Here is a 21,572-nt window from a genome sequence, read left to right on the forward strand (position 1 = left end):
CTACTTGAAATGCAATGAATAATTATCATAGAACCATTAACCTTGAAACCGTAATTCTTGTTTACTTGCTTGCTATAGAAAACTCTTGTCTTTTCTTTTGTATTATATACGTGTCACATGAAGTCAAACTTTTGATGGCTAACATACACTTTAGCTTCAATGTTCTTGTTACAACAATTAATTAATTTAACTAATTCATTAATTCAACTAGTAGAAGACTTGCATCAATTACAGGACAAGAAAACAAAATGGTGATTATAGGAGAAAAAATTTTAAAATGCAAAGTAGAACCTTAAAAGATTCCTTAAAATCCTTAGCATTGATAAGATTCCTAAAGGTCTAAGAGTTAAGTACAATGATAAATTTAAATTCAAGTTAGTTAACATACAGTGTAGTGTTGGTTTCACGAGTAGAACCCAGTGATTCATCTCTTACATAAGACACCCAGTGCTCATCCCAGAAAGTGCCCATTCATTCAAGTACATTTTTAAAGTATTTTCTAGAGACCAGATGTATCCATTAATAATTTATTTTAAAATTCTTTATTCTTACAATAGTTGCCAAAATTATTAAATAACTAGAATCAACTTTAAAAATATGTATGCAAGAACTAACAGCAAAATCTTTAAAGTTTTATTGATGGAATTAAAAGGAGAATTGAGTAAATGGAAAGGTAAAACATGTCCTTGCATTGGTAAGTTGAAATAATTTAAAAGTTTTTTCAGATTAATTTTTCCATGGAAATCCCAAAGTTTGTTTTTTTCTCCTGAAATTTGACAATGTAGAGTAATAAGGTGACATAAATACCCAAGAAAGTTTTGAAGACGAAGAACAATATAAGACATGGATGTACATTATAAAACTATAATAACTAATAACTAATATGATGCTTTTCTAGAACAAAAATCATCAGATGGATCAATGCAGTAGAATAAAAGGCACAGAAACTGCTTCTATATATACAAGTTCATTGTCTGATAAAGAAATCATTTCAGACTACTGGACATTAAAGAAATAAATGCTGCTGGGAGAAAAAAACTGAAAACTCCATTATGTTAAGAAAAATTTGTAGGTAGATTAAAATGTTACATGTGAAAAGAAAATAAGAATCTATAAAAGCAAAGACCATTTATGTATGTTATTTTAGAACAAGGATTTTCTGAGCACAAGGCAATGGATAAGATTTGGCCACATGAAGACAAAAATGGACATGTCAAAAACTGAAAAATATAATGTAAAAAGTATAGGCAACAAGTATGGCATTTAATATACTATCATAATAAGGTTGTTCAAATAAAAAAGGAAACACCCCAAAAATGTAGGAAGGAGGTTTCACATATCTCAAGTTGCTAATAAACATAATAAAAATATTCAGCTTCAATATGAAGCCAAAAATATAAACTAAAACAAAAATTAGATACTATCTAGTATCTAATAGATACTATCAAGTTTTTTTTCAGATTTGGAAATGCTTTCTATTGCAATGGTGCCTTGGAAAAGGCGCTTGCTCACATGCTGCTTCTGACAGTGAAATTGGTATGGACTTTCAAGAAATACATTGCTAAACCTAACAAGAGATTAAAATAAATTCATGTCTTTTCATTCAGTGGTTTCAGCTTGAAGAATTGAAGGTAAATATTGCCAAATATGTGGAAAAGATCTACATATCAAGTCACTGCAGCATTGTTTATAATAGTAAGGGTAAATAAACTAGTGGTCACCAATAATAAAATGGCCAAATAAATCATGGTCTCTCCAGATTATTGGCTGCCATTAAACTATTAACAATTATTTTTAAAAACGTGATCTAGTTCTACAATCATCATATGTGAAAGTCAAGATACAGAACAGTATAGAGAGCTTAGCTACATATATACGATATCTATTTATCATCAATCTATCTGTGATCTAAACAAAATATTGATAATATTTATCACTGGAGGTAGAAATATTATACTTCTATTTACTCTTCTATGATTTCTAAGTCCACTAGTGAAGTACCTGGTAGTGAGTGGGTAGACGTTTTCATCACTACTTAGATGGGGAAAAATCAAGTGAAACAAATTTTATTTTCATTCAGTCACTCATACATTTCTTTTATTATTTCTTTATTAGTACATCTTCTTACTTACAAGCTCTCCTTCCTACTGGGTAGTTGAGGAACTTAACTTTGTCAGTGGACAATGTCTCAGTGTCTTCTTTTTTAAACGATTTTCTTTCAGTTCAAGTTTTTAGAGTTGAACCTACATCACTCTCCTTCCAGGATGAGTCTTGGTGTATGGGGAAGGGTCTTGTGCCCTCAGAAGGATGGAGAAGGGTTCTGTTGCTTCAGACTAGTGTCGTACTCTCTATGAAGTGATGATTAGGTGAGTCTCTGTCAATAATAGTCTCTGGAAGATGGCGCAGGTGGGCATCTCAGCTGACATCTGTTGTTACTGTCTGTCGCTGGTAAACACGTGGTCTGTTTTCTCCTCGTTGATTGGAGGGCTGTTCTGAGTTATATAAACCTTAAAATCCGCTCAGATTTACCATTTGTCACCTATTCCTTAGCTACAGCATCTCTCCTGGGTCCTTAGTCCTGGGATGCACACCCCACTTCTAAGACAACCAGTATCATCAGCTACTTTCCACATCCCTTTACAAAGCGAACAGGATTTTCCAGATGATTTCCAGGCTATGCAGGAGCCCATCAAGTCTCTGAGAAGATCTGTTCTGGCCCTCTCTTTGCTGAACTTTGTCATAGCATTTATTTTCCTATTTGTTAGGTAGGTATGGGGTCCACCTGGAGAAATGGTCTAATCCCCAAATCCCAAGTGGGCAGGTGGAATTCAGAAAAACAGAGAACACTCTGAGAACATACATTGCATAGCATTTCATAAATATAGTAATACTCATTATACTTTAATGTGGGGTGCTGTCACTTTTGTTCATGTTTAAACTACACTATGAGTTAATCTCCTTATAGACCGTCATCTAAACAGTCTGTGTATTGGAGTAGCTAAACTCAAAGTTTCTGTCCAGGTACCAAATTCTATGAGAGGCACGCATATTTCAGTGACAGTGATCAACTTGTCCTGGTTTTGACTGGGACTTTACCATTTTTAACTCTGAAAAGTTCAGAACCAGGCAACCTGGGATGGTTGTCACGTCTGCCTCTATTTAAATATCCATTCAGTAATCTCATAATTTCATGTTCTAAGTTTCAAGTTGGGAATCTAGAATATTGACAACGCATTCTCATCAGCGCCTTCTCCAAAGTTTCATGATGAATTCATCTGTCCTTTCCATGCACAGTAAGAAGGAACAAAAGATCCCTGACCTTTGATGGGCAAGATCTAAGGTTGCATGACAAAACATCATTTCGAGATATCTCAGAGTCTTCAGGACGTGAGGATCATCGTCTGAAACCGATATGTGAGGGTTATAAATATGTAATAGACTTAGCTTTTATAAAGCTTTATTTTCAACTTTCTTTTCCAATTGTATCGGGGGTACCACTGACAAATAAAATGGCAATATAGTTAAAGTCTATAACATGATGATTCGACATAGCTATAACTAAGCAGGATATTTTCATAAAAATTTTAAACACATGCTTCTTATTTACCTTGTTTCAAAAGGACAGGTAGGAAAGAACTCTGTTTAGTTGCTGGGAGGCAATGTGGTGTAGGGGAAGCCATATCAGCTTTAGATTAAATATTCCTAGTTCTAATCCCACCTGTGGTATTTTCTGTGAACATTTAAGAAGCCACAATCTCTTAGAACATAATTTATTTCATCTATAAAGTGTCCTTTATAGCTTGCTATGAATAATTGCTAGAAAACTGGAAATAATATATGTAAACTGCCTAGCTCAGTGCCCGGCAAATACTATGTACTTAATAAAAGTGGGGACATTTGTTTGTAATGCTGAATTCTTGTTTAGGTTTTGGCAGTTCTCCCCTTCCAGACTTTACTCAAGGTAAGGTCTGTATCTTCAATATACTCTGGAAGGAAACTCCACACCTGTTCAAGTGCTGGGTAGTCAGTAAGTGTGGTGTTTCACACATCGACCCCAGTGTTGGCTTCCTTTTCAGAACTATTTCTATTACGCAAGTGGTTACTGAGAATTAACAAGGGCAAGTTTTTCAAAAGGAAGAGTAGCATACTCTTCAAAGATCAGTATTATTAGTTCACCACCGTAGTTGGTGCGAGCCAACCTGCTGGACAGAATTCTCCTTTAGACCCCATGTTTTGGTAAAAAAAACAAAGCAGAGTAAGTATGTAAGTAGTGGCACATCAAGGAAGCCTTTTCGTTGTTGTTGCTATGGGAGGGACTCCTGAGTGCTGATTGAAGTTGTTAGGAAGCTCACATGTGGGCTAAAAGGTATAAATGCCCATAAATCCATAGATCCAGGTTGCTCACCTGCAGGTAATGAGGTAAGTAGTGTGCCTTGGGGACGTGCTAAGGGAGGAAGTATTGGGCACCTGTGTTCCCTCACCTGTGTCTTTGACCTTGGGTATATCTTTTGCCTCCTTATTGTGTTTTGCTTGTTTGCTTGCTTGCTTTGGGGTTTGTTTGTTTGTTTTTGTTTTTGTTTTTGTATTAGAACAAAGATGAAGCCAGGGACTTTCTCCACTCTTAAAATCTGGGCCAAACTATGGGATCTAGTTCAACCACATATTAAGACTGTTAGCCACCTGTTAAGAAAAAAAAACTGTCAATGTGTCATTAATATTTACCAAAAAGAGTACTAATAAATGAAACCAAAAAACAAGTTAGTATCATTAGCTCTTAAGATAATAAATTATTTTAATAATTCACTTGCTAGGCAATCACATATGTCTAGAATATCTTTTTTTTTTTTAATTTTTTTTTTCAACGTTTATTTTTATTTTTGGGACAGAGAGAGACAGAGAATGAACGGGGGAGGGGCAGAGAGAGAGGGAGACACAGAATCGGAAACAGGCTCCAGGCTCTGAGCCATCAGCCCAGAGCCCGACGCGGGGCTCGAACTCCCGGACTGCGAGATCGTGACCTGGCTGAAGTCGGACGCTTAACCGACTGCGCCACCCAGGCGCCCCTAGAATATCTTAATTGCAGGGCCATCATAATATTTTCAGAAATGTAGAAGGAACTCTGAGGGAGGAGGGCATTTTTCTGCACTTCTTCCTACTCAGAATGTAAAAATGTTCAGAACTAAAAGGAATGATTCTTGAAATCTGAGCTTGAGACTTTATTTTATTACATAATTTAGGAGAGTGACATGGTTGACTCAGTCTGGGAAAGCTTTCAGAATTCTGGTATGAAGATCCTCTCAAATCCCCCTCCCCCCCCCCCCCCAAGACCTAGTGTCTGTGCATTCATATTGGGGCACTTGGCAAAAGAGGATGATCTAGAAGCAATCAAGGAAAGTGGCTATTAAGAGCTCACAGGCTTACTAGAGGGAGAAAAATGACTTTTGCTAAAAGCTAAATCTCTAAATATCCCCGAAGCTATTTCCCTCTTGGCCTATACAAGTGGCCCTACGTATGCATATTCATACTTTACCCCTGATGTGTGTGTGTGCGTGTGTGTTTTGTAACAATCTTCACACACATTTAAATTTAGCACTTGATGAGCACTCGAATGGCTGAGTTAACAAGAAGTCACTGGAGCAATTTTGGCTCCTTGCCATTCTTTGGGATTTCATCCGTCGGGGAATAATGTGCAGGACAGAAGCCAACCCCTAATTGTTTTGTTTAATTAGACCACTTAGATGGCTACGCCAGCCTGGAGACCCCGTTTCTCTGCTCCCCCTCCTCCAGGTAGGATGGCTTTTGTCGGAGCCTCTTTCTCCAGAACCTTTATAATTTTGGACCCTAGAATTGAGAGGAGGGTACAGTTAGGGCTTTTGCACCACTTAGCTTTGATTTCAGCATTTTGGGGAGCATTTCTCAAGCTGCTCCTCATTTTCCCTTTTGTTCTGCTCCATGGTATGTGAAAAACTGATCTTCTTTTCCCTTCTGCTGTCAAGCAGAAGGTTAGCAGTCACTATGAGTCTGTAAAAAGTTTGCTGCCTTTCAGTGGTGGTGCCTTTGTAGATATTTTCTGAGGGCCTAATATTGGTCAATTCTCCTCTCTGCCACCTGTTAGATGAGGAAGTGTACGACTGTCAGATTACCATAAACTTGAGATGACAATGGAAAACAGAATTTTGTGGCACGTTAAAATTACACGTGGAATTGCTCGGATAGACTGAATATTCTGGAAGTCATTGGGTAATAACTGCCCTGCATGTTCAGGGACCACAGTGTTTGCCTTCCTCTCACGCCAGGGATCACATTACAGGGGTGATGCGAGCCCATGCCTGCTCTGAGCTCCAATAAGAGGTGCAAATGAACAGTTGGAATACTTGCAACTTGGCTTGGTCAAATGCGATGAGTTCTTTTTATCACCATTTTAAAATAGCTCCTCAATATTCAACCAAATGTAACCTAAATGCGTTTGAATATTGGAAAGGGAGCAATGGGTGACTCAGGCCAAATCCTCAGGCAGGTTGCTAATGGGATTAGGGAGTCCAAGATCCCTTATAAATTGGACTGGCTTCTCTGTGGTGGAAACACAGATTTGGATCTCAGGCCAGGGAAGGCTGGGGAGTTGACAGGAGTTCTCCAACAAGCCTGCCCCACCGTGTCCATAGAAACTGAGGTTTTACCTTCTAACTTGAGTGCATGCTCCCTGCGTACACAATCTTCATAAGATGTCAGATTCAGAAGCTACCTTTCCCACCATGTGGCTCAACTCCTGCATCTTGGAGAGGTCACAAGATGTGCCCAAGTGCATATGATAGAGAAAGTTCATGGCAGGGTTGGCACTCTGTTTTCACCCACCCCACTGATGCAGTATCACGTTGATTTTTTTTAATGTTTATTTAGTTTTGAGAGAAAGGGAGGCAGAGAGCGAGTGGGGTAGGGGCAGAGAGAGAGAGGGAGGCCCAGAATCCGAAGCAGGCTTCAGGCTCTGAGCTGTCAGCACAGAGCCTGACGCGGGGCTCGAACTCACAACCCGTGAGATCATGATCTGAGCCGAAGTCATACGCTTCACCGACGGAGCCACCCAGGTGCCCCATGTTGACTTTGTTTTGTGTGTCCTTTTCCCATCCCCACTGTGATGCCGAATTAACTGCCAGTTACCTCTGTGATTTTGCACAAGCCAGGAAGGACCTGTGGGTAAAAGGTCCGTGAGTGTTTGGGTCCTGATCCGTGCATTTATTCGCACAGATCCTTCAAGCAGTGACTGCAACAGCCACAGTGTTCTCCAGAGTGCGCCAGCTTCATGATTGTTTTATTACCCAACCTTACTACTGTCACATGAGGAGCTGACATTCCTTAGCTCGTAAATTAAATTCCTTATAAATCTGGGTGTTTTACTACTATGGGGGGTGGCACAAAACTGATTTCCCCAGAGGGCAGGCAGTAGACAGAGAGTAACTCCTCCTTCATCAGGAAAGATATATGAAGCTTTTTTTTTTTTAATTTGAAAATTTCATTTTATTTTTCAGAGTAATCTCTACACCCTATGTGGGGCTTGAACTCACAATGCCGATATAAAGAGTTGCACGTTCTACTGACTGAGCCAGCCAGGTGTCCTTAAGAAGCTTTTAACTATCTCCGGGGATGGGGAAATGGGACCATGGTCCAGTCAATCACAATTCCAGTTTCTCTCCTGCTGGAGGACAGGACCACATTGGAGTCGGTACAGGGCTCTATATATACCCTTAGATACATAACAGATTGATAATAACTTGTGTTTGTTGAGCCTTTAAGAAGCCAAGTATTGTGCTAACCATTTAAAATATATTATCATATTTTAAAATCTTCACCATAGCCCAAGAGACGAGTATTATTATAATCACCATTTTGCAGGTGAGAAAACAAGGCTCAAAAAAGTTGGTTCTCCTGTTAAAGGTCTTTCAGAAACAGAGGAGCTGGCATTCAACACAGGCTGTGTGACCTCAAATCCTACATTTGTGACCATCACGAACTCTTCCTTGAGAAAGTACTGATCTGGGCTCCAGTTTCACAACTCGAGACACAGAAATCCAGAAAGACAGCATAGTTAAAGCAAACTGGTACCACACTGTGGGGAGGGTGTCCTGCCTTCCTGTTCGGGGTTACCCCACACTGGCTCTCGTCAGTCTTGGGCAAATCATCTGTGCCCTGTGGCCTTGGCATCTCACCTGTAGAACTGAATCGTTAGATCATTTGATTTTTCTAGGATCCCTTCCAATTCTAACTTTCTGGAGTTAATTTGTAACTGAGCCAAGGGCAGAAGGCAGATCACTAGGCTGACTGCTTATACGGAGTCTTAGCAGTCTTGGAATGTGGGTCTTAGAATAGATTGTGAGAAAATGCTTTTAAAGAGCATTTAATTAAATCTCATATTACTCTTTCTTGTTATATGATACTTATTGAGTAAAAATATACTAAAAATTTTTAAAAACACAAGTCACCTATAATTCTACACAATTCAAATATACCACACTTAATAGTTTGGTGAATATATTTCCAGGAAGAATATCTCCTCCCCTCTTTTGGTATTCACATATATGCAGAATTTTTTAATGTTTGAAACAAATATGGGATATTATATAACCTGTTTTCAATTCCCAATATACAGTACAGTTTTCCTATTAATACCCTAAAAGATAGAAAATACAGTCGCAATTGCTGTAGAGTATTCCACTGCATGAATGCAGAATCATTGATGTAACCTCTGTTTGCTTCCATTAAAAAAAATTATCTGGGGCACCTGGGTGGCTCAGTCGGTTAAGTGTCTGACTCCCGCTCAGGTCATGATCTCATGGTTCATGGGTTTGACCCCTGCGTTGGGCTCTGTGCTGACAGCTCAGAGTCTGGAGCCTGTTTTGGATTCTGTGTCTCCCTCTCTCTGCCTCTCCCCACTCACACTCTGTCTCTCTCGCGCTCGCTCTCTCTCTCTCTCAGGAATAAATAAACATTGAAAAAAAATTTTTTTTAAATATATTTTTATTAGGAGTAACTTGATAGATATTCTTAGAACTAAATATTTCTACAAACACTGTTTTCCCTGGGATAAAAGAACATGAAAGACATGTTACATAAAAGATTATGTACTTCAAAGAAGATTTTAGATGCAAACGGTTAAAACGTCGCAGAAAGATATATTTGTTTCCATTTTCATCAGTGGCTTAGGGGAGTACCTGTGTTCCCAAACCCTCCTCAACGCTGGGTAGTCCTTGAACACGGACTAACGAACCACCGGTGACGTCTCAGCGTGTCTTCAAGCCACGAGAGCACTGCCTCCCTACCTGCACAGACCCGGACTCTGCCACTTGCCACTTTGTGACCTTTCGCAACTAACTTAACCTCTCTGGGTCAGTAAAATGGAGCCCATGACAGGACCTAACCCTAAGATTCCAATCTTTAGCCCATTTTTGTAGTCAAATATTCTTCTTTTTCTTTTCCTACTTTTCGAGAAGTTTTTCCATGTTAGGAATATTACTCCTTTGCCTCTCATGTACTGCAAATAATTACCGTATTTTCAAAGGAGAACGTGGAGTCTCCAAGAAACACCTTGTCTTCTAAGCTCTCGACTGTGTCTCGTTTTCATTCCTTCATCCTAACAAAGCTTTTTTCCTCTCTCCTTCCCCTTCTTCTTCTTCTACTGCTTTTTCATTCTTGGTGAGTCGTCCATTTCATGCCTCTTTTCGTGCTCAGTGCACGCCTGACCTAAATAAAATCATAGCTTGTGAACACAGGCCTCTGGTGAGAAAAATAATTTCAAAAAAATTATTAAAACACTCGCCTCAGGTGTTTACCTCTATCTTTTAAAAAAAAATACTTATTTATTTTTGAGAGAGAGAGAGAGAGAGAGGACAGAGGAGGAGCAGAGAGAGAAGAAGACAGAGAATCTCAAGCCTAAATACAGGGCTCAAACTACAAACGGTGAGATCATTACCTAAACGAAAATCAAGAGTCAGATGCTCACCTGGTCAACCCACTCAACCTCAACCAACTGAGCCACCCAGGCACCCCACCTTAATTGTCTTTTATGATTCAATTCATACTTTCTGAAACCTGTTGGAATTCTACCCCTCTGCTCTCCCCTTGAGGGAGGCAGCATTCTAGGTTAGGTCCCAGGATTTTTGTCCCAATGTATCAGACCTTTTCCTTGAGTGTGGGTGGGGCCTCTGACAATGATGGGATTTCACTCCTGTGATCAGGTCACGTCGTGTCCCAAATGTGAAGAGATTTGGTAGATGAAACTGAGGTCCCAAATCATCTGATTTGGGATTAATCAAAAGGGAGATTATCCCGGATGGGCCTGAGTTAATCAGTAAAAGCTCTTTAGAAGAGGGACTGGGCCTGTTATGCCCAGAATTCGTGATCCCCAAAGACCACCAGGGAGCCGAGTCTGATGCAAAAGCAAAGAGGCTTTATTCGAGCTAGCTCGAGCTCAATCCCCTACCTGCACCGATGCAGCCGTGAGATACCGGAGAGAGAAAGAGCGAGTTTCATAAGCACAAAGGTTTTATAGGGATCATGGCCTTAGCCGATTGGCTGGGGAAGGGTCGTGGACTCAGCCAATTGGCTCCCAAAGTGTGGTCCCAGATCAGCAATTATCAGTGTCACCTGGAACTTGTTAAAAATGCAAATGTTGGGCCTGGTGGTCACAGACCTACTGAATCAGAAACTCCGGGGGTGGGGCTCAGCAATCTGTGTTTGAACAAGTCTTCCAGGAGATTCTGATGCACCTGAAGTTTAAGAACCACTGTGTCTGAGGATATCTAACATGTTTGGCCTCAGTGTATACAGAATGTTTCTCACTGGTCACCTATGAACCATTGGCTGTCAGCCTTGCTGTGCTATATAAATACCTAGCACCAAACACCATCCCCAGAGACTCTGATTAATTGGTTTGGGGAAGGGTAAAATGCTCCCAGGTCATTCTAAGCCTGGACAGGGTTGAGGGCTCCTGCCTCTGGCCCCTACCTGAGAGAAGCCCTCCCTCTTCTACTCACACTTTCCACGCCTCTCACACTCCCCTTCCTCCAACCTCAGACTTCGGAAGAATGCATCAATCGGTAGCCTGCTTTCTTAGAAAACATAAGTTACTCAAGGGGAGGAGGCGTGTTCTGAGGTTTGAGCGGGAACTTCTTTCTGTGGCCATGTCGGGGACATAGTCACTAGTCAGCCTGCCTAGGTCTGCTCTCTCAGGCCTTCCTGAAGAGAATGATTCTCCTGCTGACTCTGAGAAAGTAAGCTGCCATATTGTAGGAGGGCCACATGGCAAGGAGCTGGGCGGCGGGGGGGGCCTTCAGGAACTGAGACCAGCCCTCACTGACAGCCAGCCAGAAAGCTGTACTTCAGTCCTATGACCAGGAGGAAATGGATTCTGCCAGCAACCCCATGAGCTTGGAAGGTATCACTGAGCTTCAGAAAAGACTGAAGCTTGACCAACACCTTGACCGAATCCATGTGAGACCCTCAACTTGAGGACCTGTCTGAGACATGAAGGAGTTTCTGACCCACGGGAATAATAAATGTGTGTTTTTAGGCCACTACGTTGGAGATAATTTGTTACATAGCAATAGAAACACCACCGTGCACCCCACCGTGCAGTCTCCTTTCTCCATGCTTTTACCCAAGGTGAGTACTTTGATAACGCACTTACCTTGTTTTGTTGAAATTATCTGACTGCATGTTGGTCTCCCTTAGAAAACTGTGGGTTCTATGACTATAGAGGCCACATTTCCTTCACTTTCTGCCCTCACAGTCCGACAGGCATTTGGAAAATGCGGAACCAGATCTGCGCTGTCCTGATGAAAGTAGCAGAACTGCATATCCGTAAGCTGGTCAAGGGTCTTTGGCCAGCAGCAGCTTTCATAGAGTTAAGAACACTTTCAAGCATTCACATAGCTCTCAACTTAGCAGTGCTAAAGTAGAGGTGTTTTTGTTTTTATTCGTATCATTTTCATTGCGTAAGCCTATAGAAAGAGCACCTGACTTCCAGTGCCCTCTCCCAATTCACTGTGTGATCTCGGGTACGTCACCTGACCTCTCTGGGCCCTACTTTCCTCATCTGTAAATGAAATATTTGGACTCACTGGGTGATCGCTAAAGCCACTTAATTTCCAGCATTTTATCCTTCCATGAGGCTTCAAACTAGAGAACACATATATTTGAAAGAGAAGAGGAAAAAGTCCCAGGGAAAGGAGTTAAACACCACTCAGTAGACTTAACAATGTATACTCAGGGGAGTTTCTTCCTCGATGAAGAAGAGAAAAACAACACCAACAAAATAATTATGAGGCAACATCAAAATAGCCTTCATCCAATAGGACAGCGTGTATGATAAGAACATCTCAAGCCTTTTATTAAGTGGGTCACAACATTCGTTACTCTGGCTTTGCAGATACAGCAAACGCTGTAGAAGAACTCTGAGTTTTAAAGCAAAGGATAAGAAATCAACAGAGTGCAGCTTACAGTTACGAAGGCCAGGCCTCTGTTGTGTTCTTCTGGAGCCAGAGTCCTTCCCATTTAGCTCATTTCTGTATGAAAATGAAAGTAATCAGCCTCAGTGCATGAAACCATTAGCTCCTGCTTCAAAGCGCTGCATTTCAGAAAGGTCACAGAGGGCCGTCCCAGCGGCAACAGGAATTTCGCAAGTGATGTGTGTCACATTTGCATATGATAATTCGTTTCTCTATAAATACAATTTGTTCTGCAGATTAACGTTTTGTGTCCTCATTAGATAGCAAACATTTCCATATTAAACCCACAAAGCTGCAGAGCTGGCTCCGCCTGTGTTGCATGATAGCATTTATACCTCTGTTTATGCTGATGCCAATTAGCAGTGTTAAGTCTTGGAAGAATAAAGGACATCACTAATGCCATTGATGTAAATAGTAATAATAATGCTGAAAAGCTTCTGCAAACCTTGTTAACTTCAAAGATCATTAGCAATAAAGTACCTCTGGGTTGTAAATGACCGTGTTCTTAGGCATGTAAAGTACCAGCTTGTCTACAACACTTTGCTCTGGAGTCTGCTCCTGGCTCAGGTCATGAGTCTGTGGGCTGTTGCAAGGAACGTGCAATTAAAAGGCTGTTTCCTTTTACTAAATGCTTTAGTCCAATAAGGAAGTCAGATATGCTCTAGCCAGAAGAAATAACAATCTGCTTACCTTGTTTTCAGCTCCGTGCAATTCAGTTTGCTCTCATTCCTGAAGCCAACTTCTTAAAGGTGGTGAGGTGAGGTATTTTATGGTCCCACAAAAGGTTTTTAAAAGCAGGATGCCCCAGACTTACTCATGGGAGGATTTCGTTTTCCCTGGGCCAGAAAGAAAATTTCTCTGGTGAGGAGAACATCCAGGGACACACAAGATGGTGATGGACACAGGGGACGTGGGACAGTGTTTCTCATCTACTTCATCAGTATTGACTTGATGCTGGATGGAGGAGGCTGCTTCAGAGCAATAGCCACTGAGGAAGTGTTAGTTCTGTAGCTGATAGGGCTGCACTGACGTGGGGACTGATGGTCACTTATTCTCGCTCGGTGACATGGAATAGACGATCCTGTTGTCACCGTTGATAAGAACAGTTCCTTGCAAGGGTGCCTGGGTGGCTCAGTCAGCTCTTGGTTTTGGCTGAGATCATGATCTCAGGGTTTGTGGGTTCAAGTCCTGCATCAGAGTCTGCCTTGACAGTGGGGAGCCTGCTTGGGATTCTCTCTCTCTCTCTCTCTCTCTCTCTCTCTCTCTCCCCCTTCCCTGCTTGTGCTCCCACCACAAAAAATAAATAAATAACTTAAAAAAAAAAAGAAGAGTTCCTGCAGGAATCAAGTAACTTCACTTCTTTGCATAAGTTTTTTCCTTTTTTTTTTCTTTGTATGATGTGCTATATATACTTAGGTTCGGCATTTTTTTTTTTAAAGCATTGGTTAAGGCACCAAACATATTCAACTCAAATGTAAATACTTTACGACTAACGTCTGGGCTGCAATACAAGGAAATTATACTAAAATGCATAATTGTATGTCATTTGAGAAGCCAAGCTTAAAGTTAGAAAGAAATAGCTCTATTTCACAGCCCTGCTGTTTACTAGCAGTGTGACTCTAGATATGATAGATCCACTAAATGTTAATTTTCTCATCTGTAAAAGGAGAATAAGAACTGTACCACCGGCCTCGAAGGGTTATTTTGAGGATTGAATGGGTTGCCCCAGTGTTAACGCAGTGCCGGGCCCGTAGACCCGGAAGAGAGAAGCTAGTGTGATCATTAGGACTTATAATCATGTTTCCTGATGCTGGGGAATAACAGTAACAAAAAAGCCTCTCTCTCTTAGCGGGTTCAGAGAGCTGCAGTCCTCCCCAAATGCTACCCAGAATCTCAGGCGTGCTGGATGCAGACCCTCTCCCTTTTGGCCAGCTGTCCCTCCCGGGGACATTTCCTCCCTCCCACTGTAGCTGCTCCTTAAACAAACCCTGCACCCTGCTGCTGCTCTCTCCACCAGGTCCCTGGCTTCACGTCTGCCCCCGCCCCTCCCTGGTAGGTCACTGTTGTCCCTTCTAGTGTGATACGATATTCTCCCCCACTTCTCCATCCTATGTGGTGTCCAACATCACAAGCGTTGCCTTGTATTTTCAGTGCTGACCAGAGCTTTCTGTGATCTTGGCCTTTGATCCTCAGTGTTCCTTCTCCCCAAGCTTGGCACAAGTTCCTGAGGGGAGAAAACGGGGTCCACAGAATGAGCTAAGCCCGTGTCCCTGAACATTCCTCCCTTCTCATGCTGGTTTATGCCTCTTGAAGGAGGACTTATGGTCTGTTAACTAGTTACTGATTTCCTTATGAAGCTCTTTCGTCCTCCCCGTAAACAGACACCCTGCTCATGCATTCCTGTTGTTCGTGTGTGAATCCTCGCGTGAATATACACAACACTCCCAAGCTAGAATTTCTCCTATACTTTTTCTAGGTGTAGAAAGGAACAAGGGACATTTAATGTACAGAAGAGAAAATTTAGGAGGGATGTGCTAATGTCTCAAAATACCTGAAGGGTTGGCCAGTGGAAGGAAAGATTAATTAGCTTCTGACAACTAAAACAATGGGTAAAGGCTATAGAAAAGAAGATCTTAGCTAAACTTAAGCTTGAGTATTCTAATCCTCATGACTGCACAGGATGGCTGCTTTGGGAGGAAATGAGCTGTTTCTAGAGGTATTCAAGCAAAGGCTAAATGATAACTGGTAGGATGGCCAACAAGGGGGATTCATGAATCTATTGGACTAAATGGCTTTGAATAATGGTGGCCCTAAATTTCTCTCTAAGAGGATCTGACAGGCACAAATAGGATTTGAAAGGTATATTAGAATGTGAGGGAGGCTTCAGGAAGTGTCTTGAAGCTATGCTTTGCATAAAACTTTACACAAAATTAATAAGTATCAATTATCCTCATCCAAGCATGAGGTGCTAAGCTGAAGGCAATTGTTTATTGATTCCTCAAGCAGTTCTCAAGCACTTACTATGTGGCAGGCACCTTTCTAGGCTTTGGGGTAGACTGATGACCAAAACATGGTTCTTCTGGAGTTTATGTTCAAATTGGAGACGGGGAGGGGCCTGTAGAGAAAAGAAAAAGCAGATACAAGAAAAGGTAGATCGATACGAAGACATTCTGTCAACTTTGCTTTTTTCTGCTTCCTCTAGGGTCTGTGTTTCCTTAGAGTTTCCCTCAGACACTCTTCACTAGCAGCTCTCTGACCAGATTAAAGGGGAAAGGGTTGATGGATGATGATAGACAAATCTCGGATCCTAAGAGATGTGATCCTACCAGCTGTTTATCTCCCTAGACTCAACATGATGGGAAGGGCAAGACCTCTCTCATTCACGTAGTAGATGCCGAATAAATAAATACACAATAAAAGAATGTAGACTATGTTACCAAAAGGCCTCATATAAACCCTTCTCTGTATTACTTATGAGAAAAAAGGATATAAAATTAGTTTTCTGGGTCAGATGTGGCAGACGTCCTTTTAGTTCCTGTGAATGTCTGCGACTGTTCGAGGACCACGCCTTGCATTTCCCTTGGAGTCTCTCATGGCGTTGGATCTTCTAACCCCCACTGTTTCCATCACAGAATGGATTCTTGGAAGTGAAACAGTCCTGTTAAAAAAAAACTCTTCTTTATGCAATGAAGGATGTAAGGAAACTGGAGGAGTTTCAAAGAAGAATAACAAGAATGATTAAGGGACTGAGAGCATGATTTATGTTGAATGATTAAAAGGATTAAACATGCAGAACTTGGCCAATGCTACATACTTAGCTCTAAAAAAAAAAAAAAATCAAAATTAAGTGCCAAGGCTCTCAGCTCCCATGAAAAACACAAATTTGCATATAATTTGGCACATACTTCTACACGAAGTTCAGCAGAACCTTACTGAGACAGCATTCACACGATGCCAAAACCACTAGTCTGTTTGGTCAGTTTAAAGTACAGCCTGGTCACATGGTAAAAACTTGCTATTTGACCTAATTCATAGACAGTTGAATCACAGTGTGTCCACCCAGGGCCACATTCGCATGTGACGCATCTGTATAGTATATAAAACAATGTAGTGCGTCACCATTCACCCAGAAGTCACAGACTAAAATCCCTGCGGGGGAAGACAGGTAGCCAGATGAGAGAAGTGAGCTGAGCTTGGAAGGTGCGTAGCCCATTGGAAGCGGGAAACTACTGTGTTTTCCAGCTCATTGTGGCCATGAGAAATTTTGGCCAGATCTCCTTGTCTATCAGATGAAACCAGTGATTCAGAGAGCTTTCAGCAAGTACGTAATGAGACACCAGCTCCAAGAGGAGTTGCTGGTGGAGCCAGTACCCCAGAGTGACATATCTTCAGAGTGGAAAGAAGGAGCTAGAAGGTAGTGGGGCCGGCCTTAGGAATGGAGGTGAGGAGGCAACTAAGTGGCATTCATTAGAGTTTAAAAATTCAGACTGTTACAGGAAAAAAAAAAAATCTATTGACTTAATTTGAAAAAGTAAACACTGGGGGTATCTGGGTGGCTCAGTCGGTTAAGTGTCTGTCTTAGGCCTGGGTCATGATCTCGCGGTTCGTGAGTTCGAGCCCTGCTGTGCTGTGCTGACAGCTCGGAGCCTGCAACCTGCTTCGGATTCTGTGTCTCCTTCTCTCTCTGCGCCTCCCCTGCTCGAGCTCTGTCTATCTCTGTCTCAAAAATAAATAAACATTTAAAAAAATTAATAAAAAAAAAGAAATTAAACACTGCAAGGAAAGTCATTCTGTGAATCCCAGTTTGCTACCTTTTATGTGGCTCACTTCATTTCCGACTCAGAAAACTGAAGTCCAGAGGAAGACAAAGGCATTCTCAAAGGCATAGTAGGGAAATTATCAGAATAAGATCTGAGTAAGAGCAGTAGACTGTGAGAGGATATTGGGGTCCTTTTCTGATCTTGTTGTGTGGGTAAGTTACATCTGGTCTCAGAACTTCTAAGTTTTCTGCTCTGGCTATCTATTACATAAAGCACCTGGACAACCTGGGTTTCTGATTTTCTCATGACTCTCAGCCCTGTACTGTATTAGGACCCTTGTGAGGAAAACACACCAAAGAATTTTACAGTTATGATCCCAACATGCATAGGCACGTCTATACATCAACATACATCCATGTGCAAGCTGAACTTGAATGAGGCATTACTGAATATGAGGGAAAGGTATTTTTTTTATAGGACTGTGTAGGTTTGTCGAGGTTGTGCACTGCAAAATTCTAGGAGTGTCAATGTGACGTGAGGGCTCTGTGTGTGGCCCTGAAAGGACATATTAGTCTGGCAGTGTAAGTCCTGAAACACCAAGAGGAGCTCTGGTGTTGGAATTCTGAGACATCGCTGCTCAAACAGTCTAAAATTCCATGTGCCGACGACTGAGGTTTCTTTTGTATGCTCTCTGCCCCCACCTGCAGCTATGATGGCAGAGATAAAGAAAGAGAGAGAATATCAGGGAAGAATTCTGATAAGAAGTGGGAAGTGTTTACAGCTGCAGAAGAGTATTGTCTGTTCTAACAAGTGGACACGATTTTGAGTAAAGGAGAGCAGTTGTCATGTTTACAAAAGGGACATTTGGATTAAACGCCCTGAAAAACTATGACAGAGAGAATTATGAGATTGGGGAAATATGGACTAAAGGAAGTGGTTTGAAAATCATCCCTCCATCCCTCGAGCCGTTTGAAAATCAACAGGATAAGGAACTAGAAAATCTATTCTAGGAAAGAATCCTCCACGGATTCCCCTGGGCCTGAGGGATGATATAATGGGTCTACTCCATCTCTAATTGCTAGAGTTCTTAGGCTTTATGTATTTTCCAGGGTTTTATAATGCTGCTGTTAGACCAGCACTGCACCCCCTGCAATAAAGGGAAAGAACCAAACTCCAAACAAACCCCAAACTACTTGCTCCAAGGAGCATAAAGATTCTCCCAAATGGAAAGCGTACGTAATAAAATTCTCCAGTGAGAACTTCATTATTCCCGGAGTCAGCCTACCGAGATGAGAAACATCATCATTTACTTCATTTATCTGGTTTTCTCTTTCTGGTTTATTTTCATTTCAGGGAGGAGAAAAGGCAATGGGCTGAACCTCACAGCGCTGGTTGGAAAGGATTTGTATCAGGGTGCCTGGGTGGCTCAGTGGGTTAAGCATCCAACTTCAGCTCAGGTCGTGATCTCGTGTTTGTGACTTCGAGCCCTGCGTCAGGCTCTGTGCTGACAGTCCGGAGCCGGGAGTTTGCTTCCAACGCTGTGACTCCCTCTGTCTCTCTGCCCCTCTACCACCCATACTCTGTCTCTCAAAAAATAAATGTTTAAAAACAAAAAAAAGGATGTGTATGTTTTTCATCTTCTGTTTGCTGATATTCCACCAAGAAGTGTGACTCTCTCAGTGGTGAATCCGTAAGAGGGAGATCAGGGCAGGGACAAGGAGAAATGGAGGCCTCCACAACTGCCGTCCGAATGCGGGGAATAGGGACTCCTCTGGGGCTCAAGAACTGAATTGTTGGGTTCTTTTGAGGGGAGGTCTAATGAGTCAGTGGGAATGAGGATTGGTTGTGGGGGGAAGGCTGTGGTGACTGTGGCCTTGATCCTTTATCGTCTACATCGTTGTGTTACCTGTTGTTCGGTTGTGGATGCAGAGATAGTAGAAATTTGAGTCCTACCCAGGGAATTTGGAGCTTCCTCACTTATTGCACGTAAAGTCTAGGATGCCCGGTTTCCGTAGTCCAGGGTTCTCTTTCTATGGCAGCAGCCTCAAGGGGGCTTAGGAGCATCACATGGAACCATGTCTAAAATGTGATGAGAGGAACAGATATTTCCATGAAATGCAAATGCAGAATCTGCCTTCTGGTTAAAAAAAAAAAAGTGGAAAGTCTGCTCTAACATTCACTTTAGTTTTATCTGGGTTGTAGAAATGGGTCCACAGCCCAGGCACCCTTCGATGGTAAGCAGCCATCCTGACTTTTATCTACATCGCAAGGAACTATAATTAGAAACCAACACTTTATAGACTTTTGTAATTTTTTACCCTTGCTTTATGTGCATAGTAATTTGTAAACTCTCAAGATGTCTTTTCTAGTAAATATTCCTGTAGAGACTTCCACCTTCATGTAGTAAAAAATGAAGAAACCTCACCTGTGTTGATGAAGGCCACAGGGCACCCCTCATGGCCGCAAATTCCAGAATGAAAGCGTTTAAGGCTCCCAACTCCAGAGTCAGGGAATCTAGAACAAATGGTCTGGGGAAAGGGCAGGCGCATTGAGGAAGGACCAAATTCAATTCGGTCTTGTATGATGACATTTTACTGCTAACATCTCTTCTTTATTGTTATCTTTAGGATCTGAGATAGTGAGCCTGATAAACTCTCATGTTCACCTAGTAATTTAAAATTGAAAAAACCAAGATGCCTGGGTGGCTCAGTTGGTTGAGCATCCAACTTCAGTTCAGGTCATGATCTTGTGGTTCATGAGTTTGAGCCCCGCATCTGGCTCTGTGCTGACAGCTTGAAGCCTGGAGCCTGCTTTGGGGTCTGTGTCTCCCTCACTCCCTCTGCCCCTCCCCAGCTCATTCTCTCTCTCTCTCTCCCTCTTTGTCTCTCTCTCAAAAATAAATAAACACACACAAGATTTTTTTTTCATTGGAAAAAACGTATGATTCCAACTCAGTGTTGCCTATTCAGCTCTCCTTGCCTTTCCTGCTTCTGCTCTCCTTAGGACATTTCTGGATTTGGTTTTGACTCAGGAACATTTCTCCATGCAACTTCAGAGTCTTTCCTTTCCAATCTCCAGTCCTTCCTCCAGTGCCTCCATCAATAAACATGTTCCTGTGCCTCTAGTGTAGGGCCAAAGCCTGTATTTTAAAGTGATGGTGTCACAGAATGCCTGGTGATTTCATAAAGCACTGGGAGATCTGGTAAAGCAAAGATTCTTGTTGTTATGTCCCTGGGAAATTATTGGTACCCAAAGGACCATCACGTCTTCTGTATATGCACCAGTTGTTGTAGGAATAGTTGGGGTCTAGTTAACTTTGGGCATTTACATGTTTGGCAAATTTCTATAAAATGCCGTGTACAGAATATAGATTCAAGAAGATGAAGTTATTAAAATGGGGTGGGGTGAGAGGAGACATGCCAATGAAAACAGACAATGTGGATTTTAATCCTTTCCACAGGAATTCAGGCAAAAGGGGAATAAAACAATTCTATAGGGTCACTTGTAATTCAGCTTAAACTAAGCTCAGGAAACGGAATATTTCTCAGAAGGCTGATTTATGCACTTAAAGTAACTAAGTCCCAGGTGCCATCGGAAGTAATACAACTTCAGCAATGTCCTAGCCTGCGTGCTCAAACTAACTGCCTGAATCAATTTCTAACTTCTCTTTAAAGCATTTCAGAGTCGGTTCTACTGGGACTGTTTGAGCCCTAGATTCTCTGTTAGCAGAAGCTGCTGCAGCAAGGGAAAGCCAGGAACCTAGGTAGGCTCTATATTACAAACCAACTGTGTTCCAAAGTTTGCCTGTGAAGCATTTCTTTGGAAACCTAACCACATTTTCCGTAAAGAAACAGAGGTAGACGCAGTTAGGGTCTCTGGCTCTTATAGCCCTCCGAAGCCTATTTAAACCATATGCAGGTCAAATCCCCCTTTACTGCATAAAAGCTAGAAAGCAGTCGCATAATTCTACAGAGCTGCGGGATGTGGGGGTCAGATTTATTAAACTTATTTTTGTTTTCATTTTTCCCTTCCCCCCTTATCCCTTAATGAGAAGAGGATAAGAGATGGATGGGAATTTGATGGACCTCCCGATTGAGGTTTCTCAACATTTTCAAAGATTTTAGTTTATTTATTATAATGAATTTTGCTTCGCTATGCGTAGTTTATCTTTTCTGACAGAGAAAGGAGCAAGAAAATAGATCAGCAGAGAAAGAAAACAGAAATCTCTAGCAATTTCTATGGGAAGGAGGCCCATTTTGGGGTAGCTGTTGTTGTTGCTAAGTCAGGGTATCTTGGAACTAAGTGTTTCGAAGTC

General features: G+C 41.7%; 1 long non-coding RNA gene across 1 annotated transcript; it reads right to left on the reverse strand.

Moving 5' to 3' along the window:
* Positions 1 to 12,411: 12,411 nt before the first annotated feature.
* Positions 12,412 to 19,975, reverse strand: LOC125164353 (uncharacterized). Its single transcript, XR_007151730.1, has 7 exons — positions 19,683 to 19,975; positions 19,211 to 19,336; positions 15,519 to 16,155; positions 14,656 to 14,721; positions 13,188 to 13,333; positions 12,978 to 13,080; positions 12,412 to 12,554 (listed from the first exon to the last, which is right to left on the reverse strand). It is a non-coding gene; the product is annotated as an uncharacterized LOC125164353 (long non-coding RNA).
* Positions 19,976 to 21,572: the final 1,597 nt, after the last annotated feature.

The sequence above is a fragment of the Prionailurus viverrinus genome, chromosome B1 (assembly GCF_022837055.1).
Source record: "Prionailurus viverrinus isolate Anna chromosome B1, UM_Priviv_1.0, whole genome shotgun sequence".
Classification (NCBI taxonomy): Eukaryota; Metazoa; Chordata; class Mammalia; order Carnivora; family Felidae; genus Prionailurus; species Prionailurus viverrinus.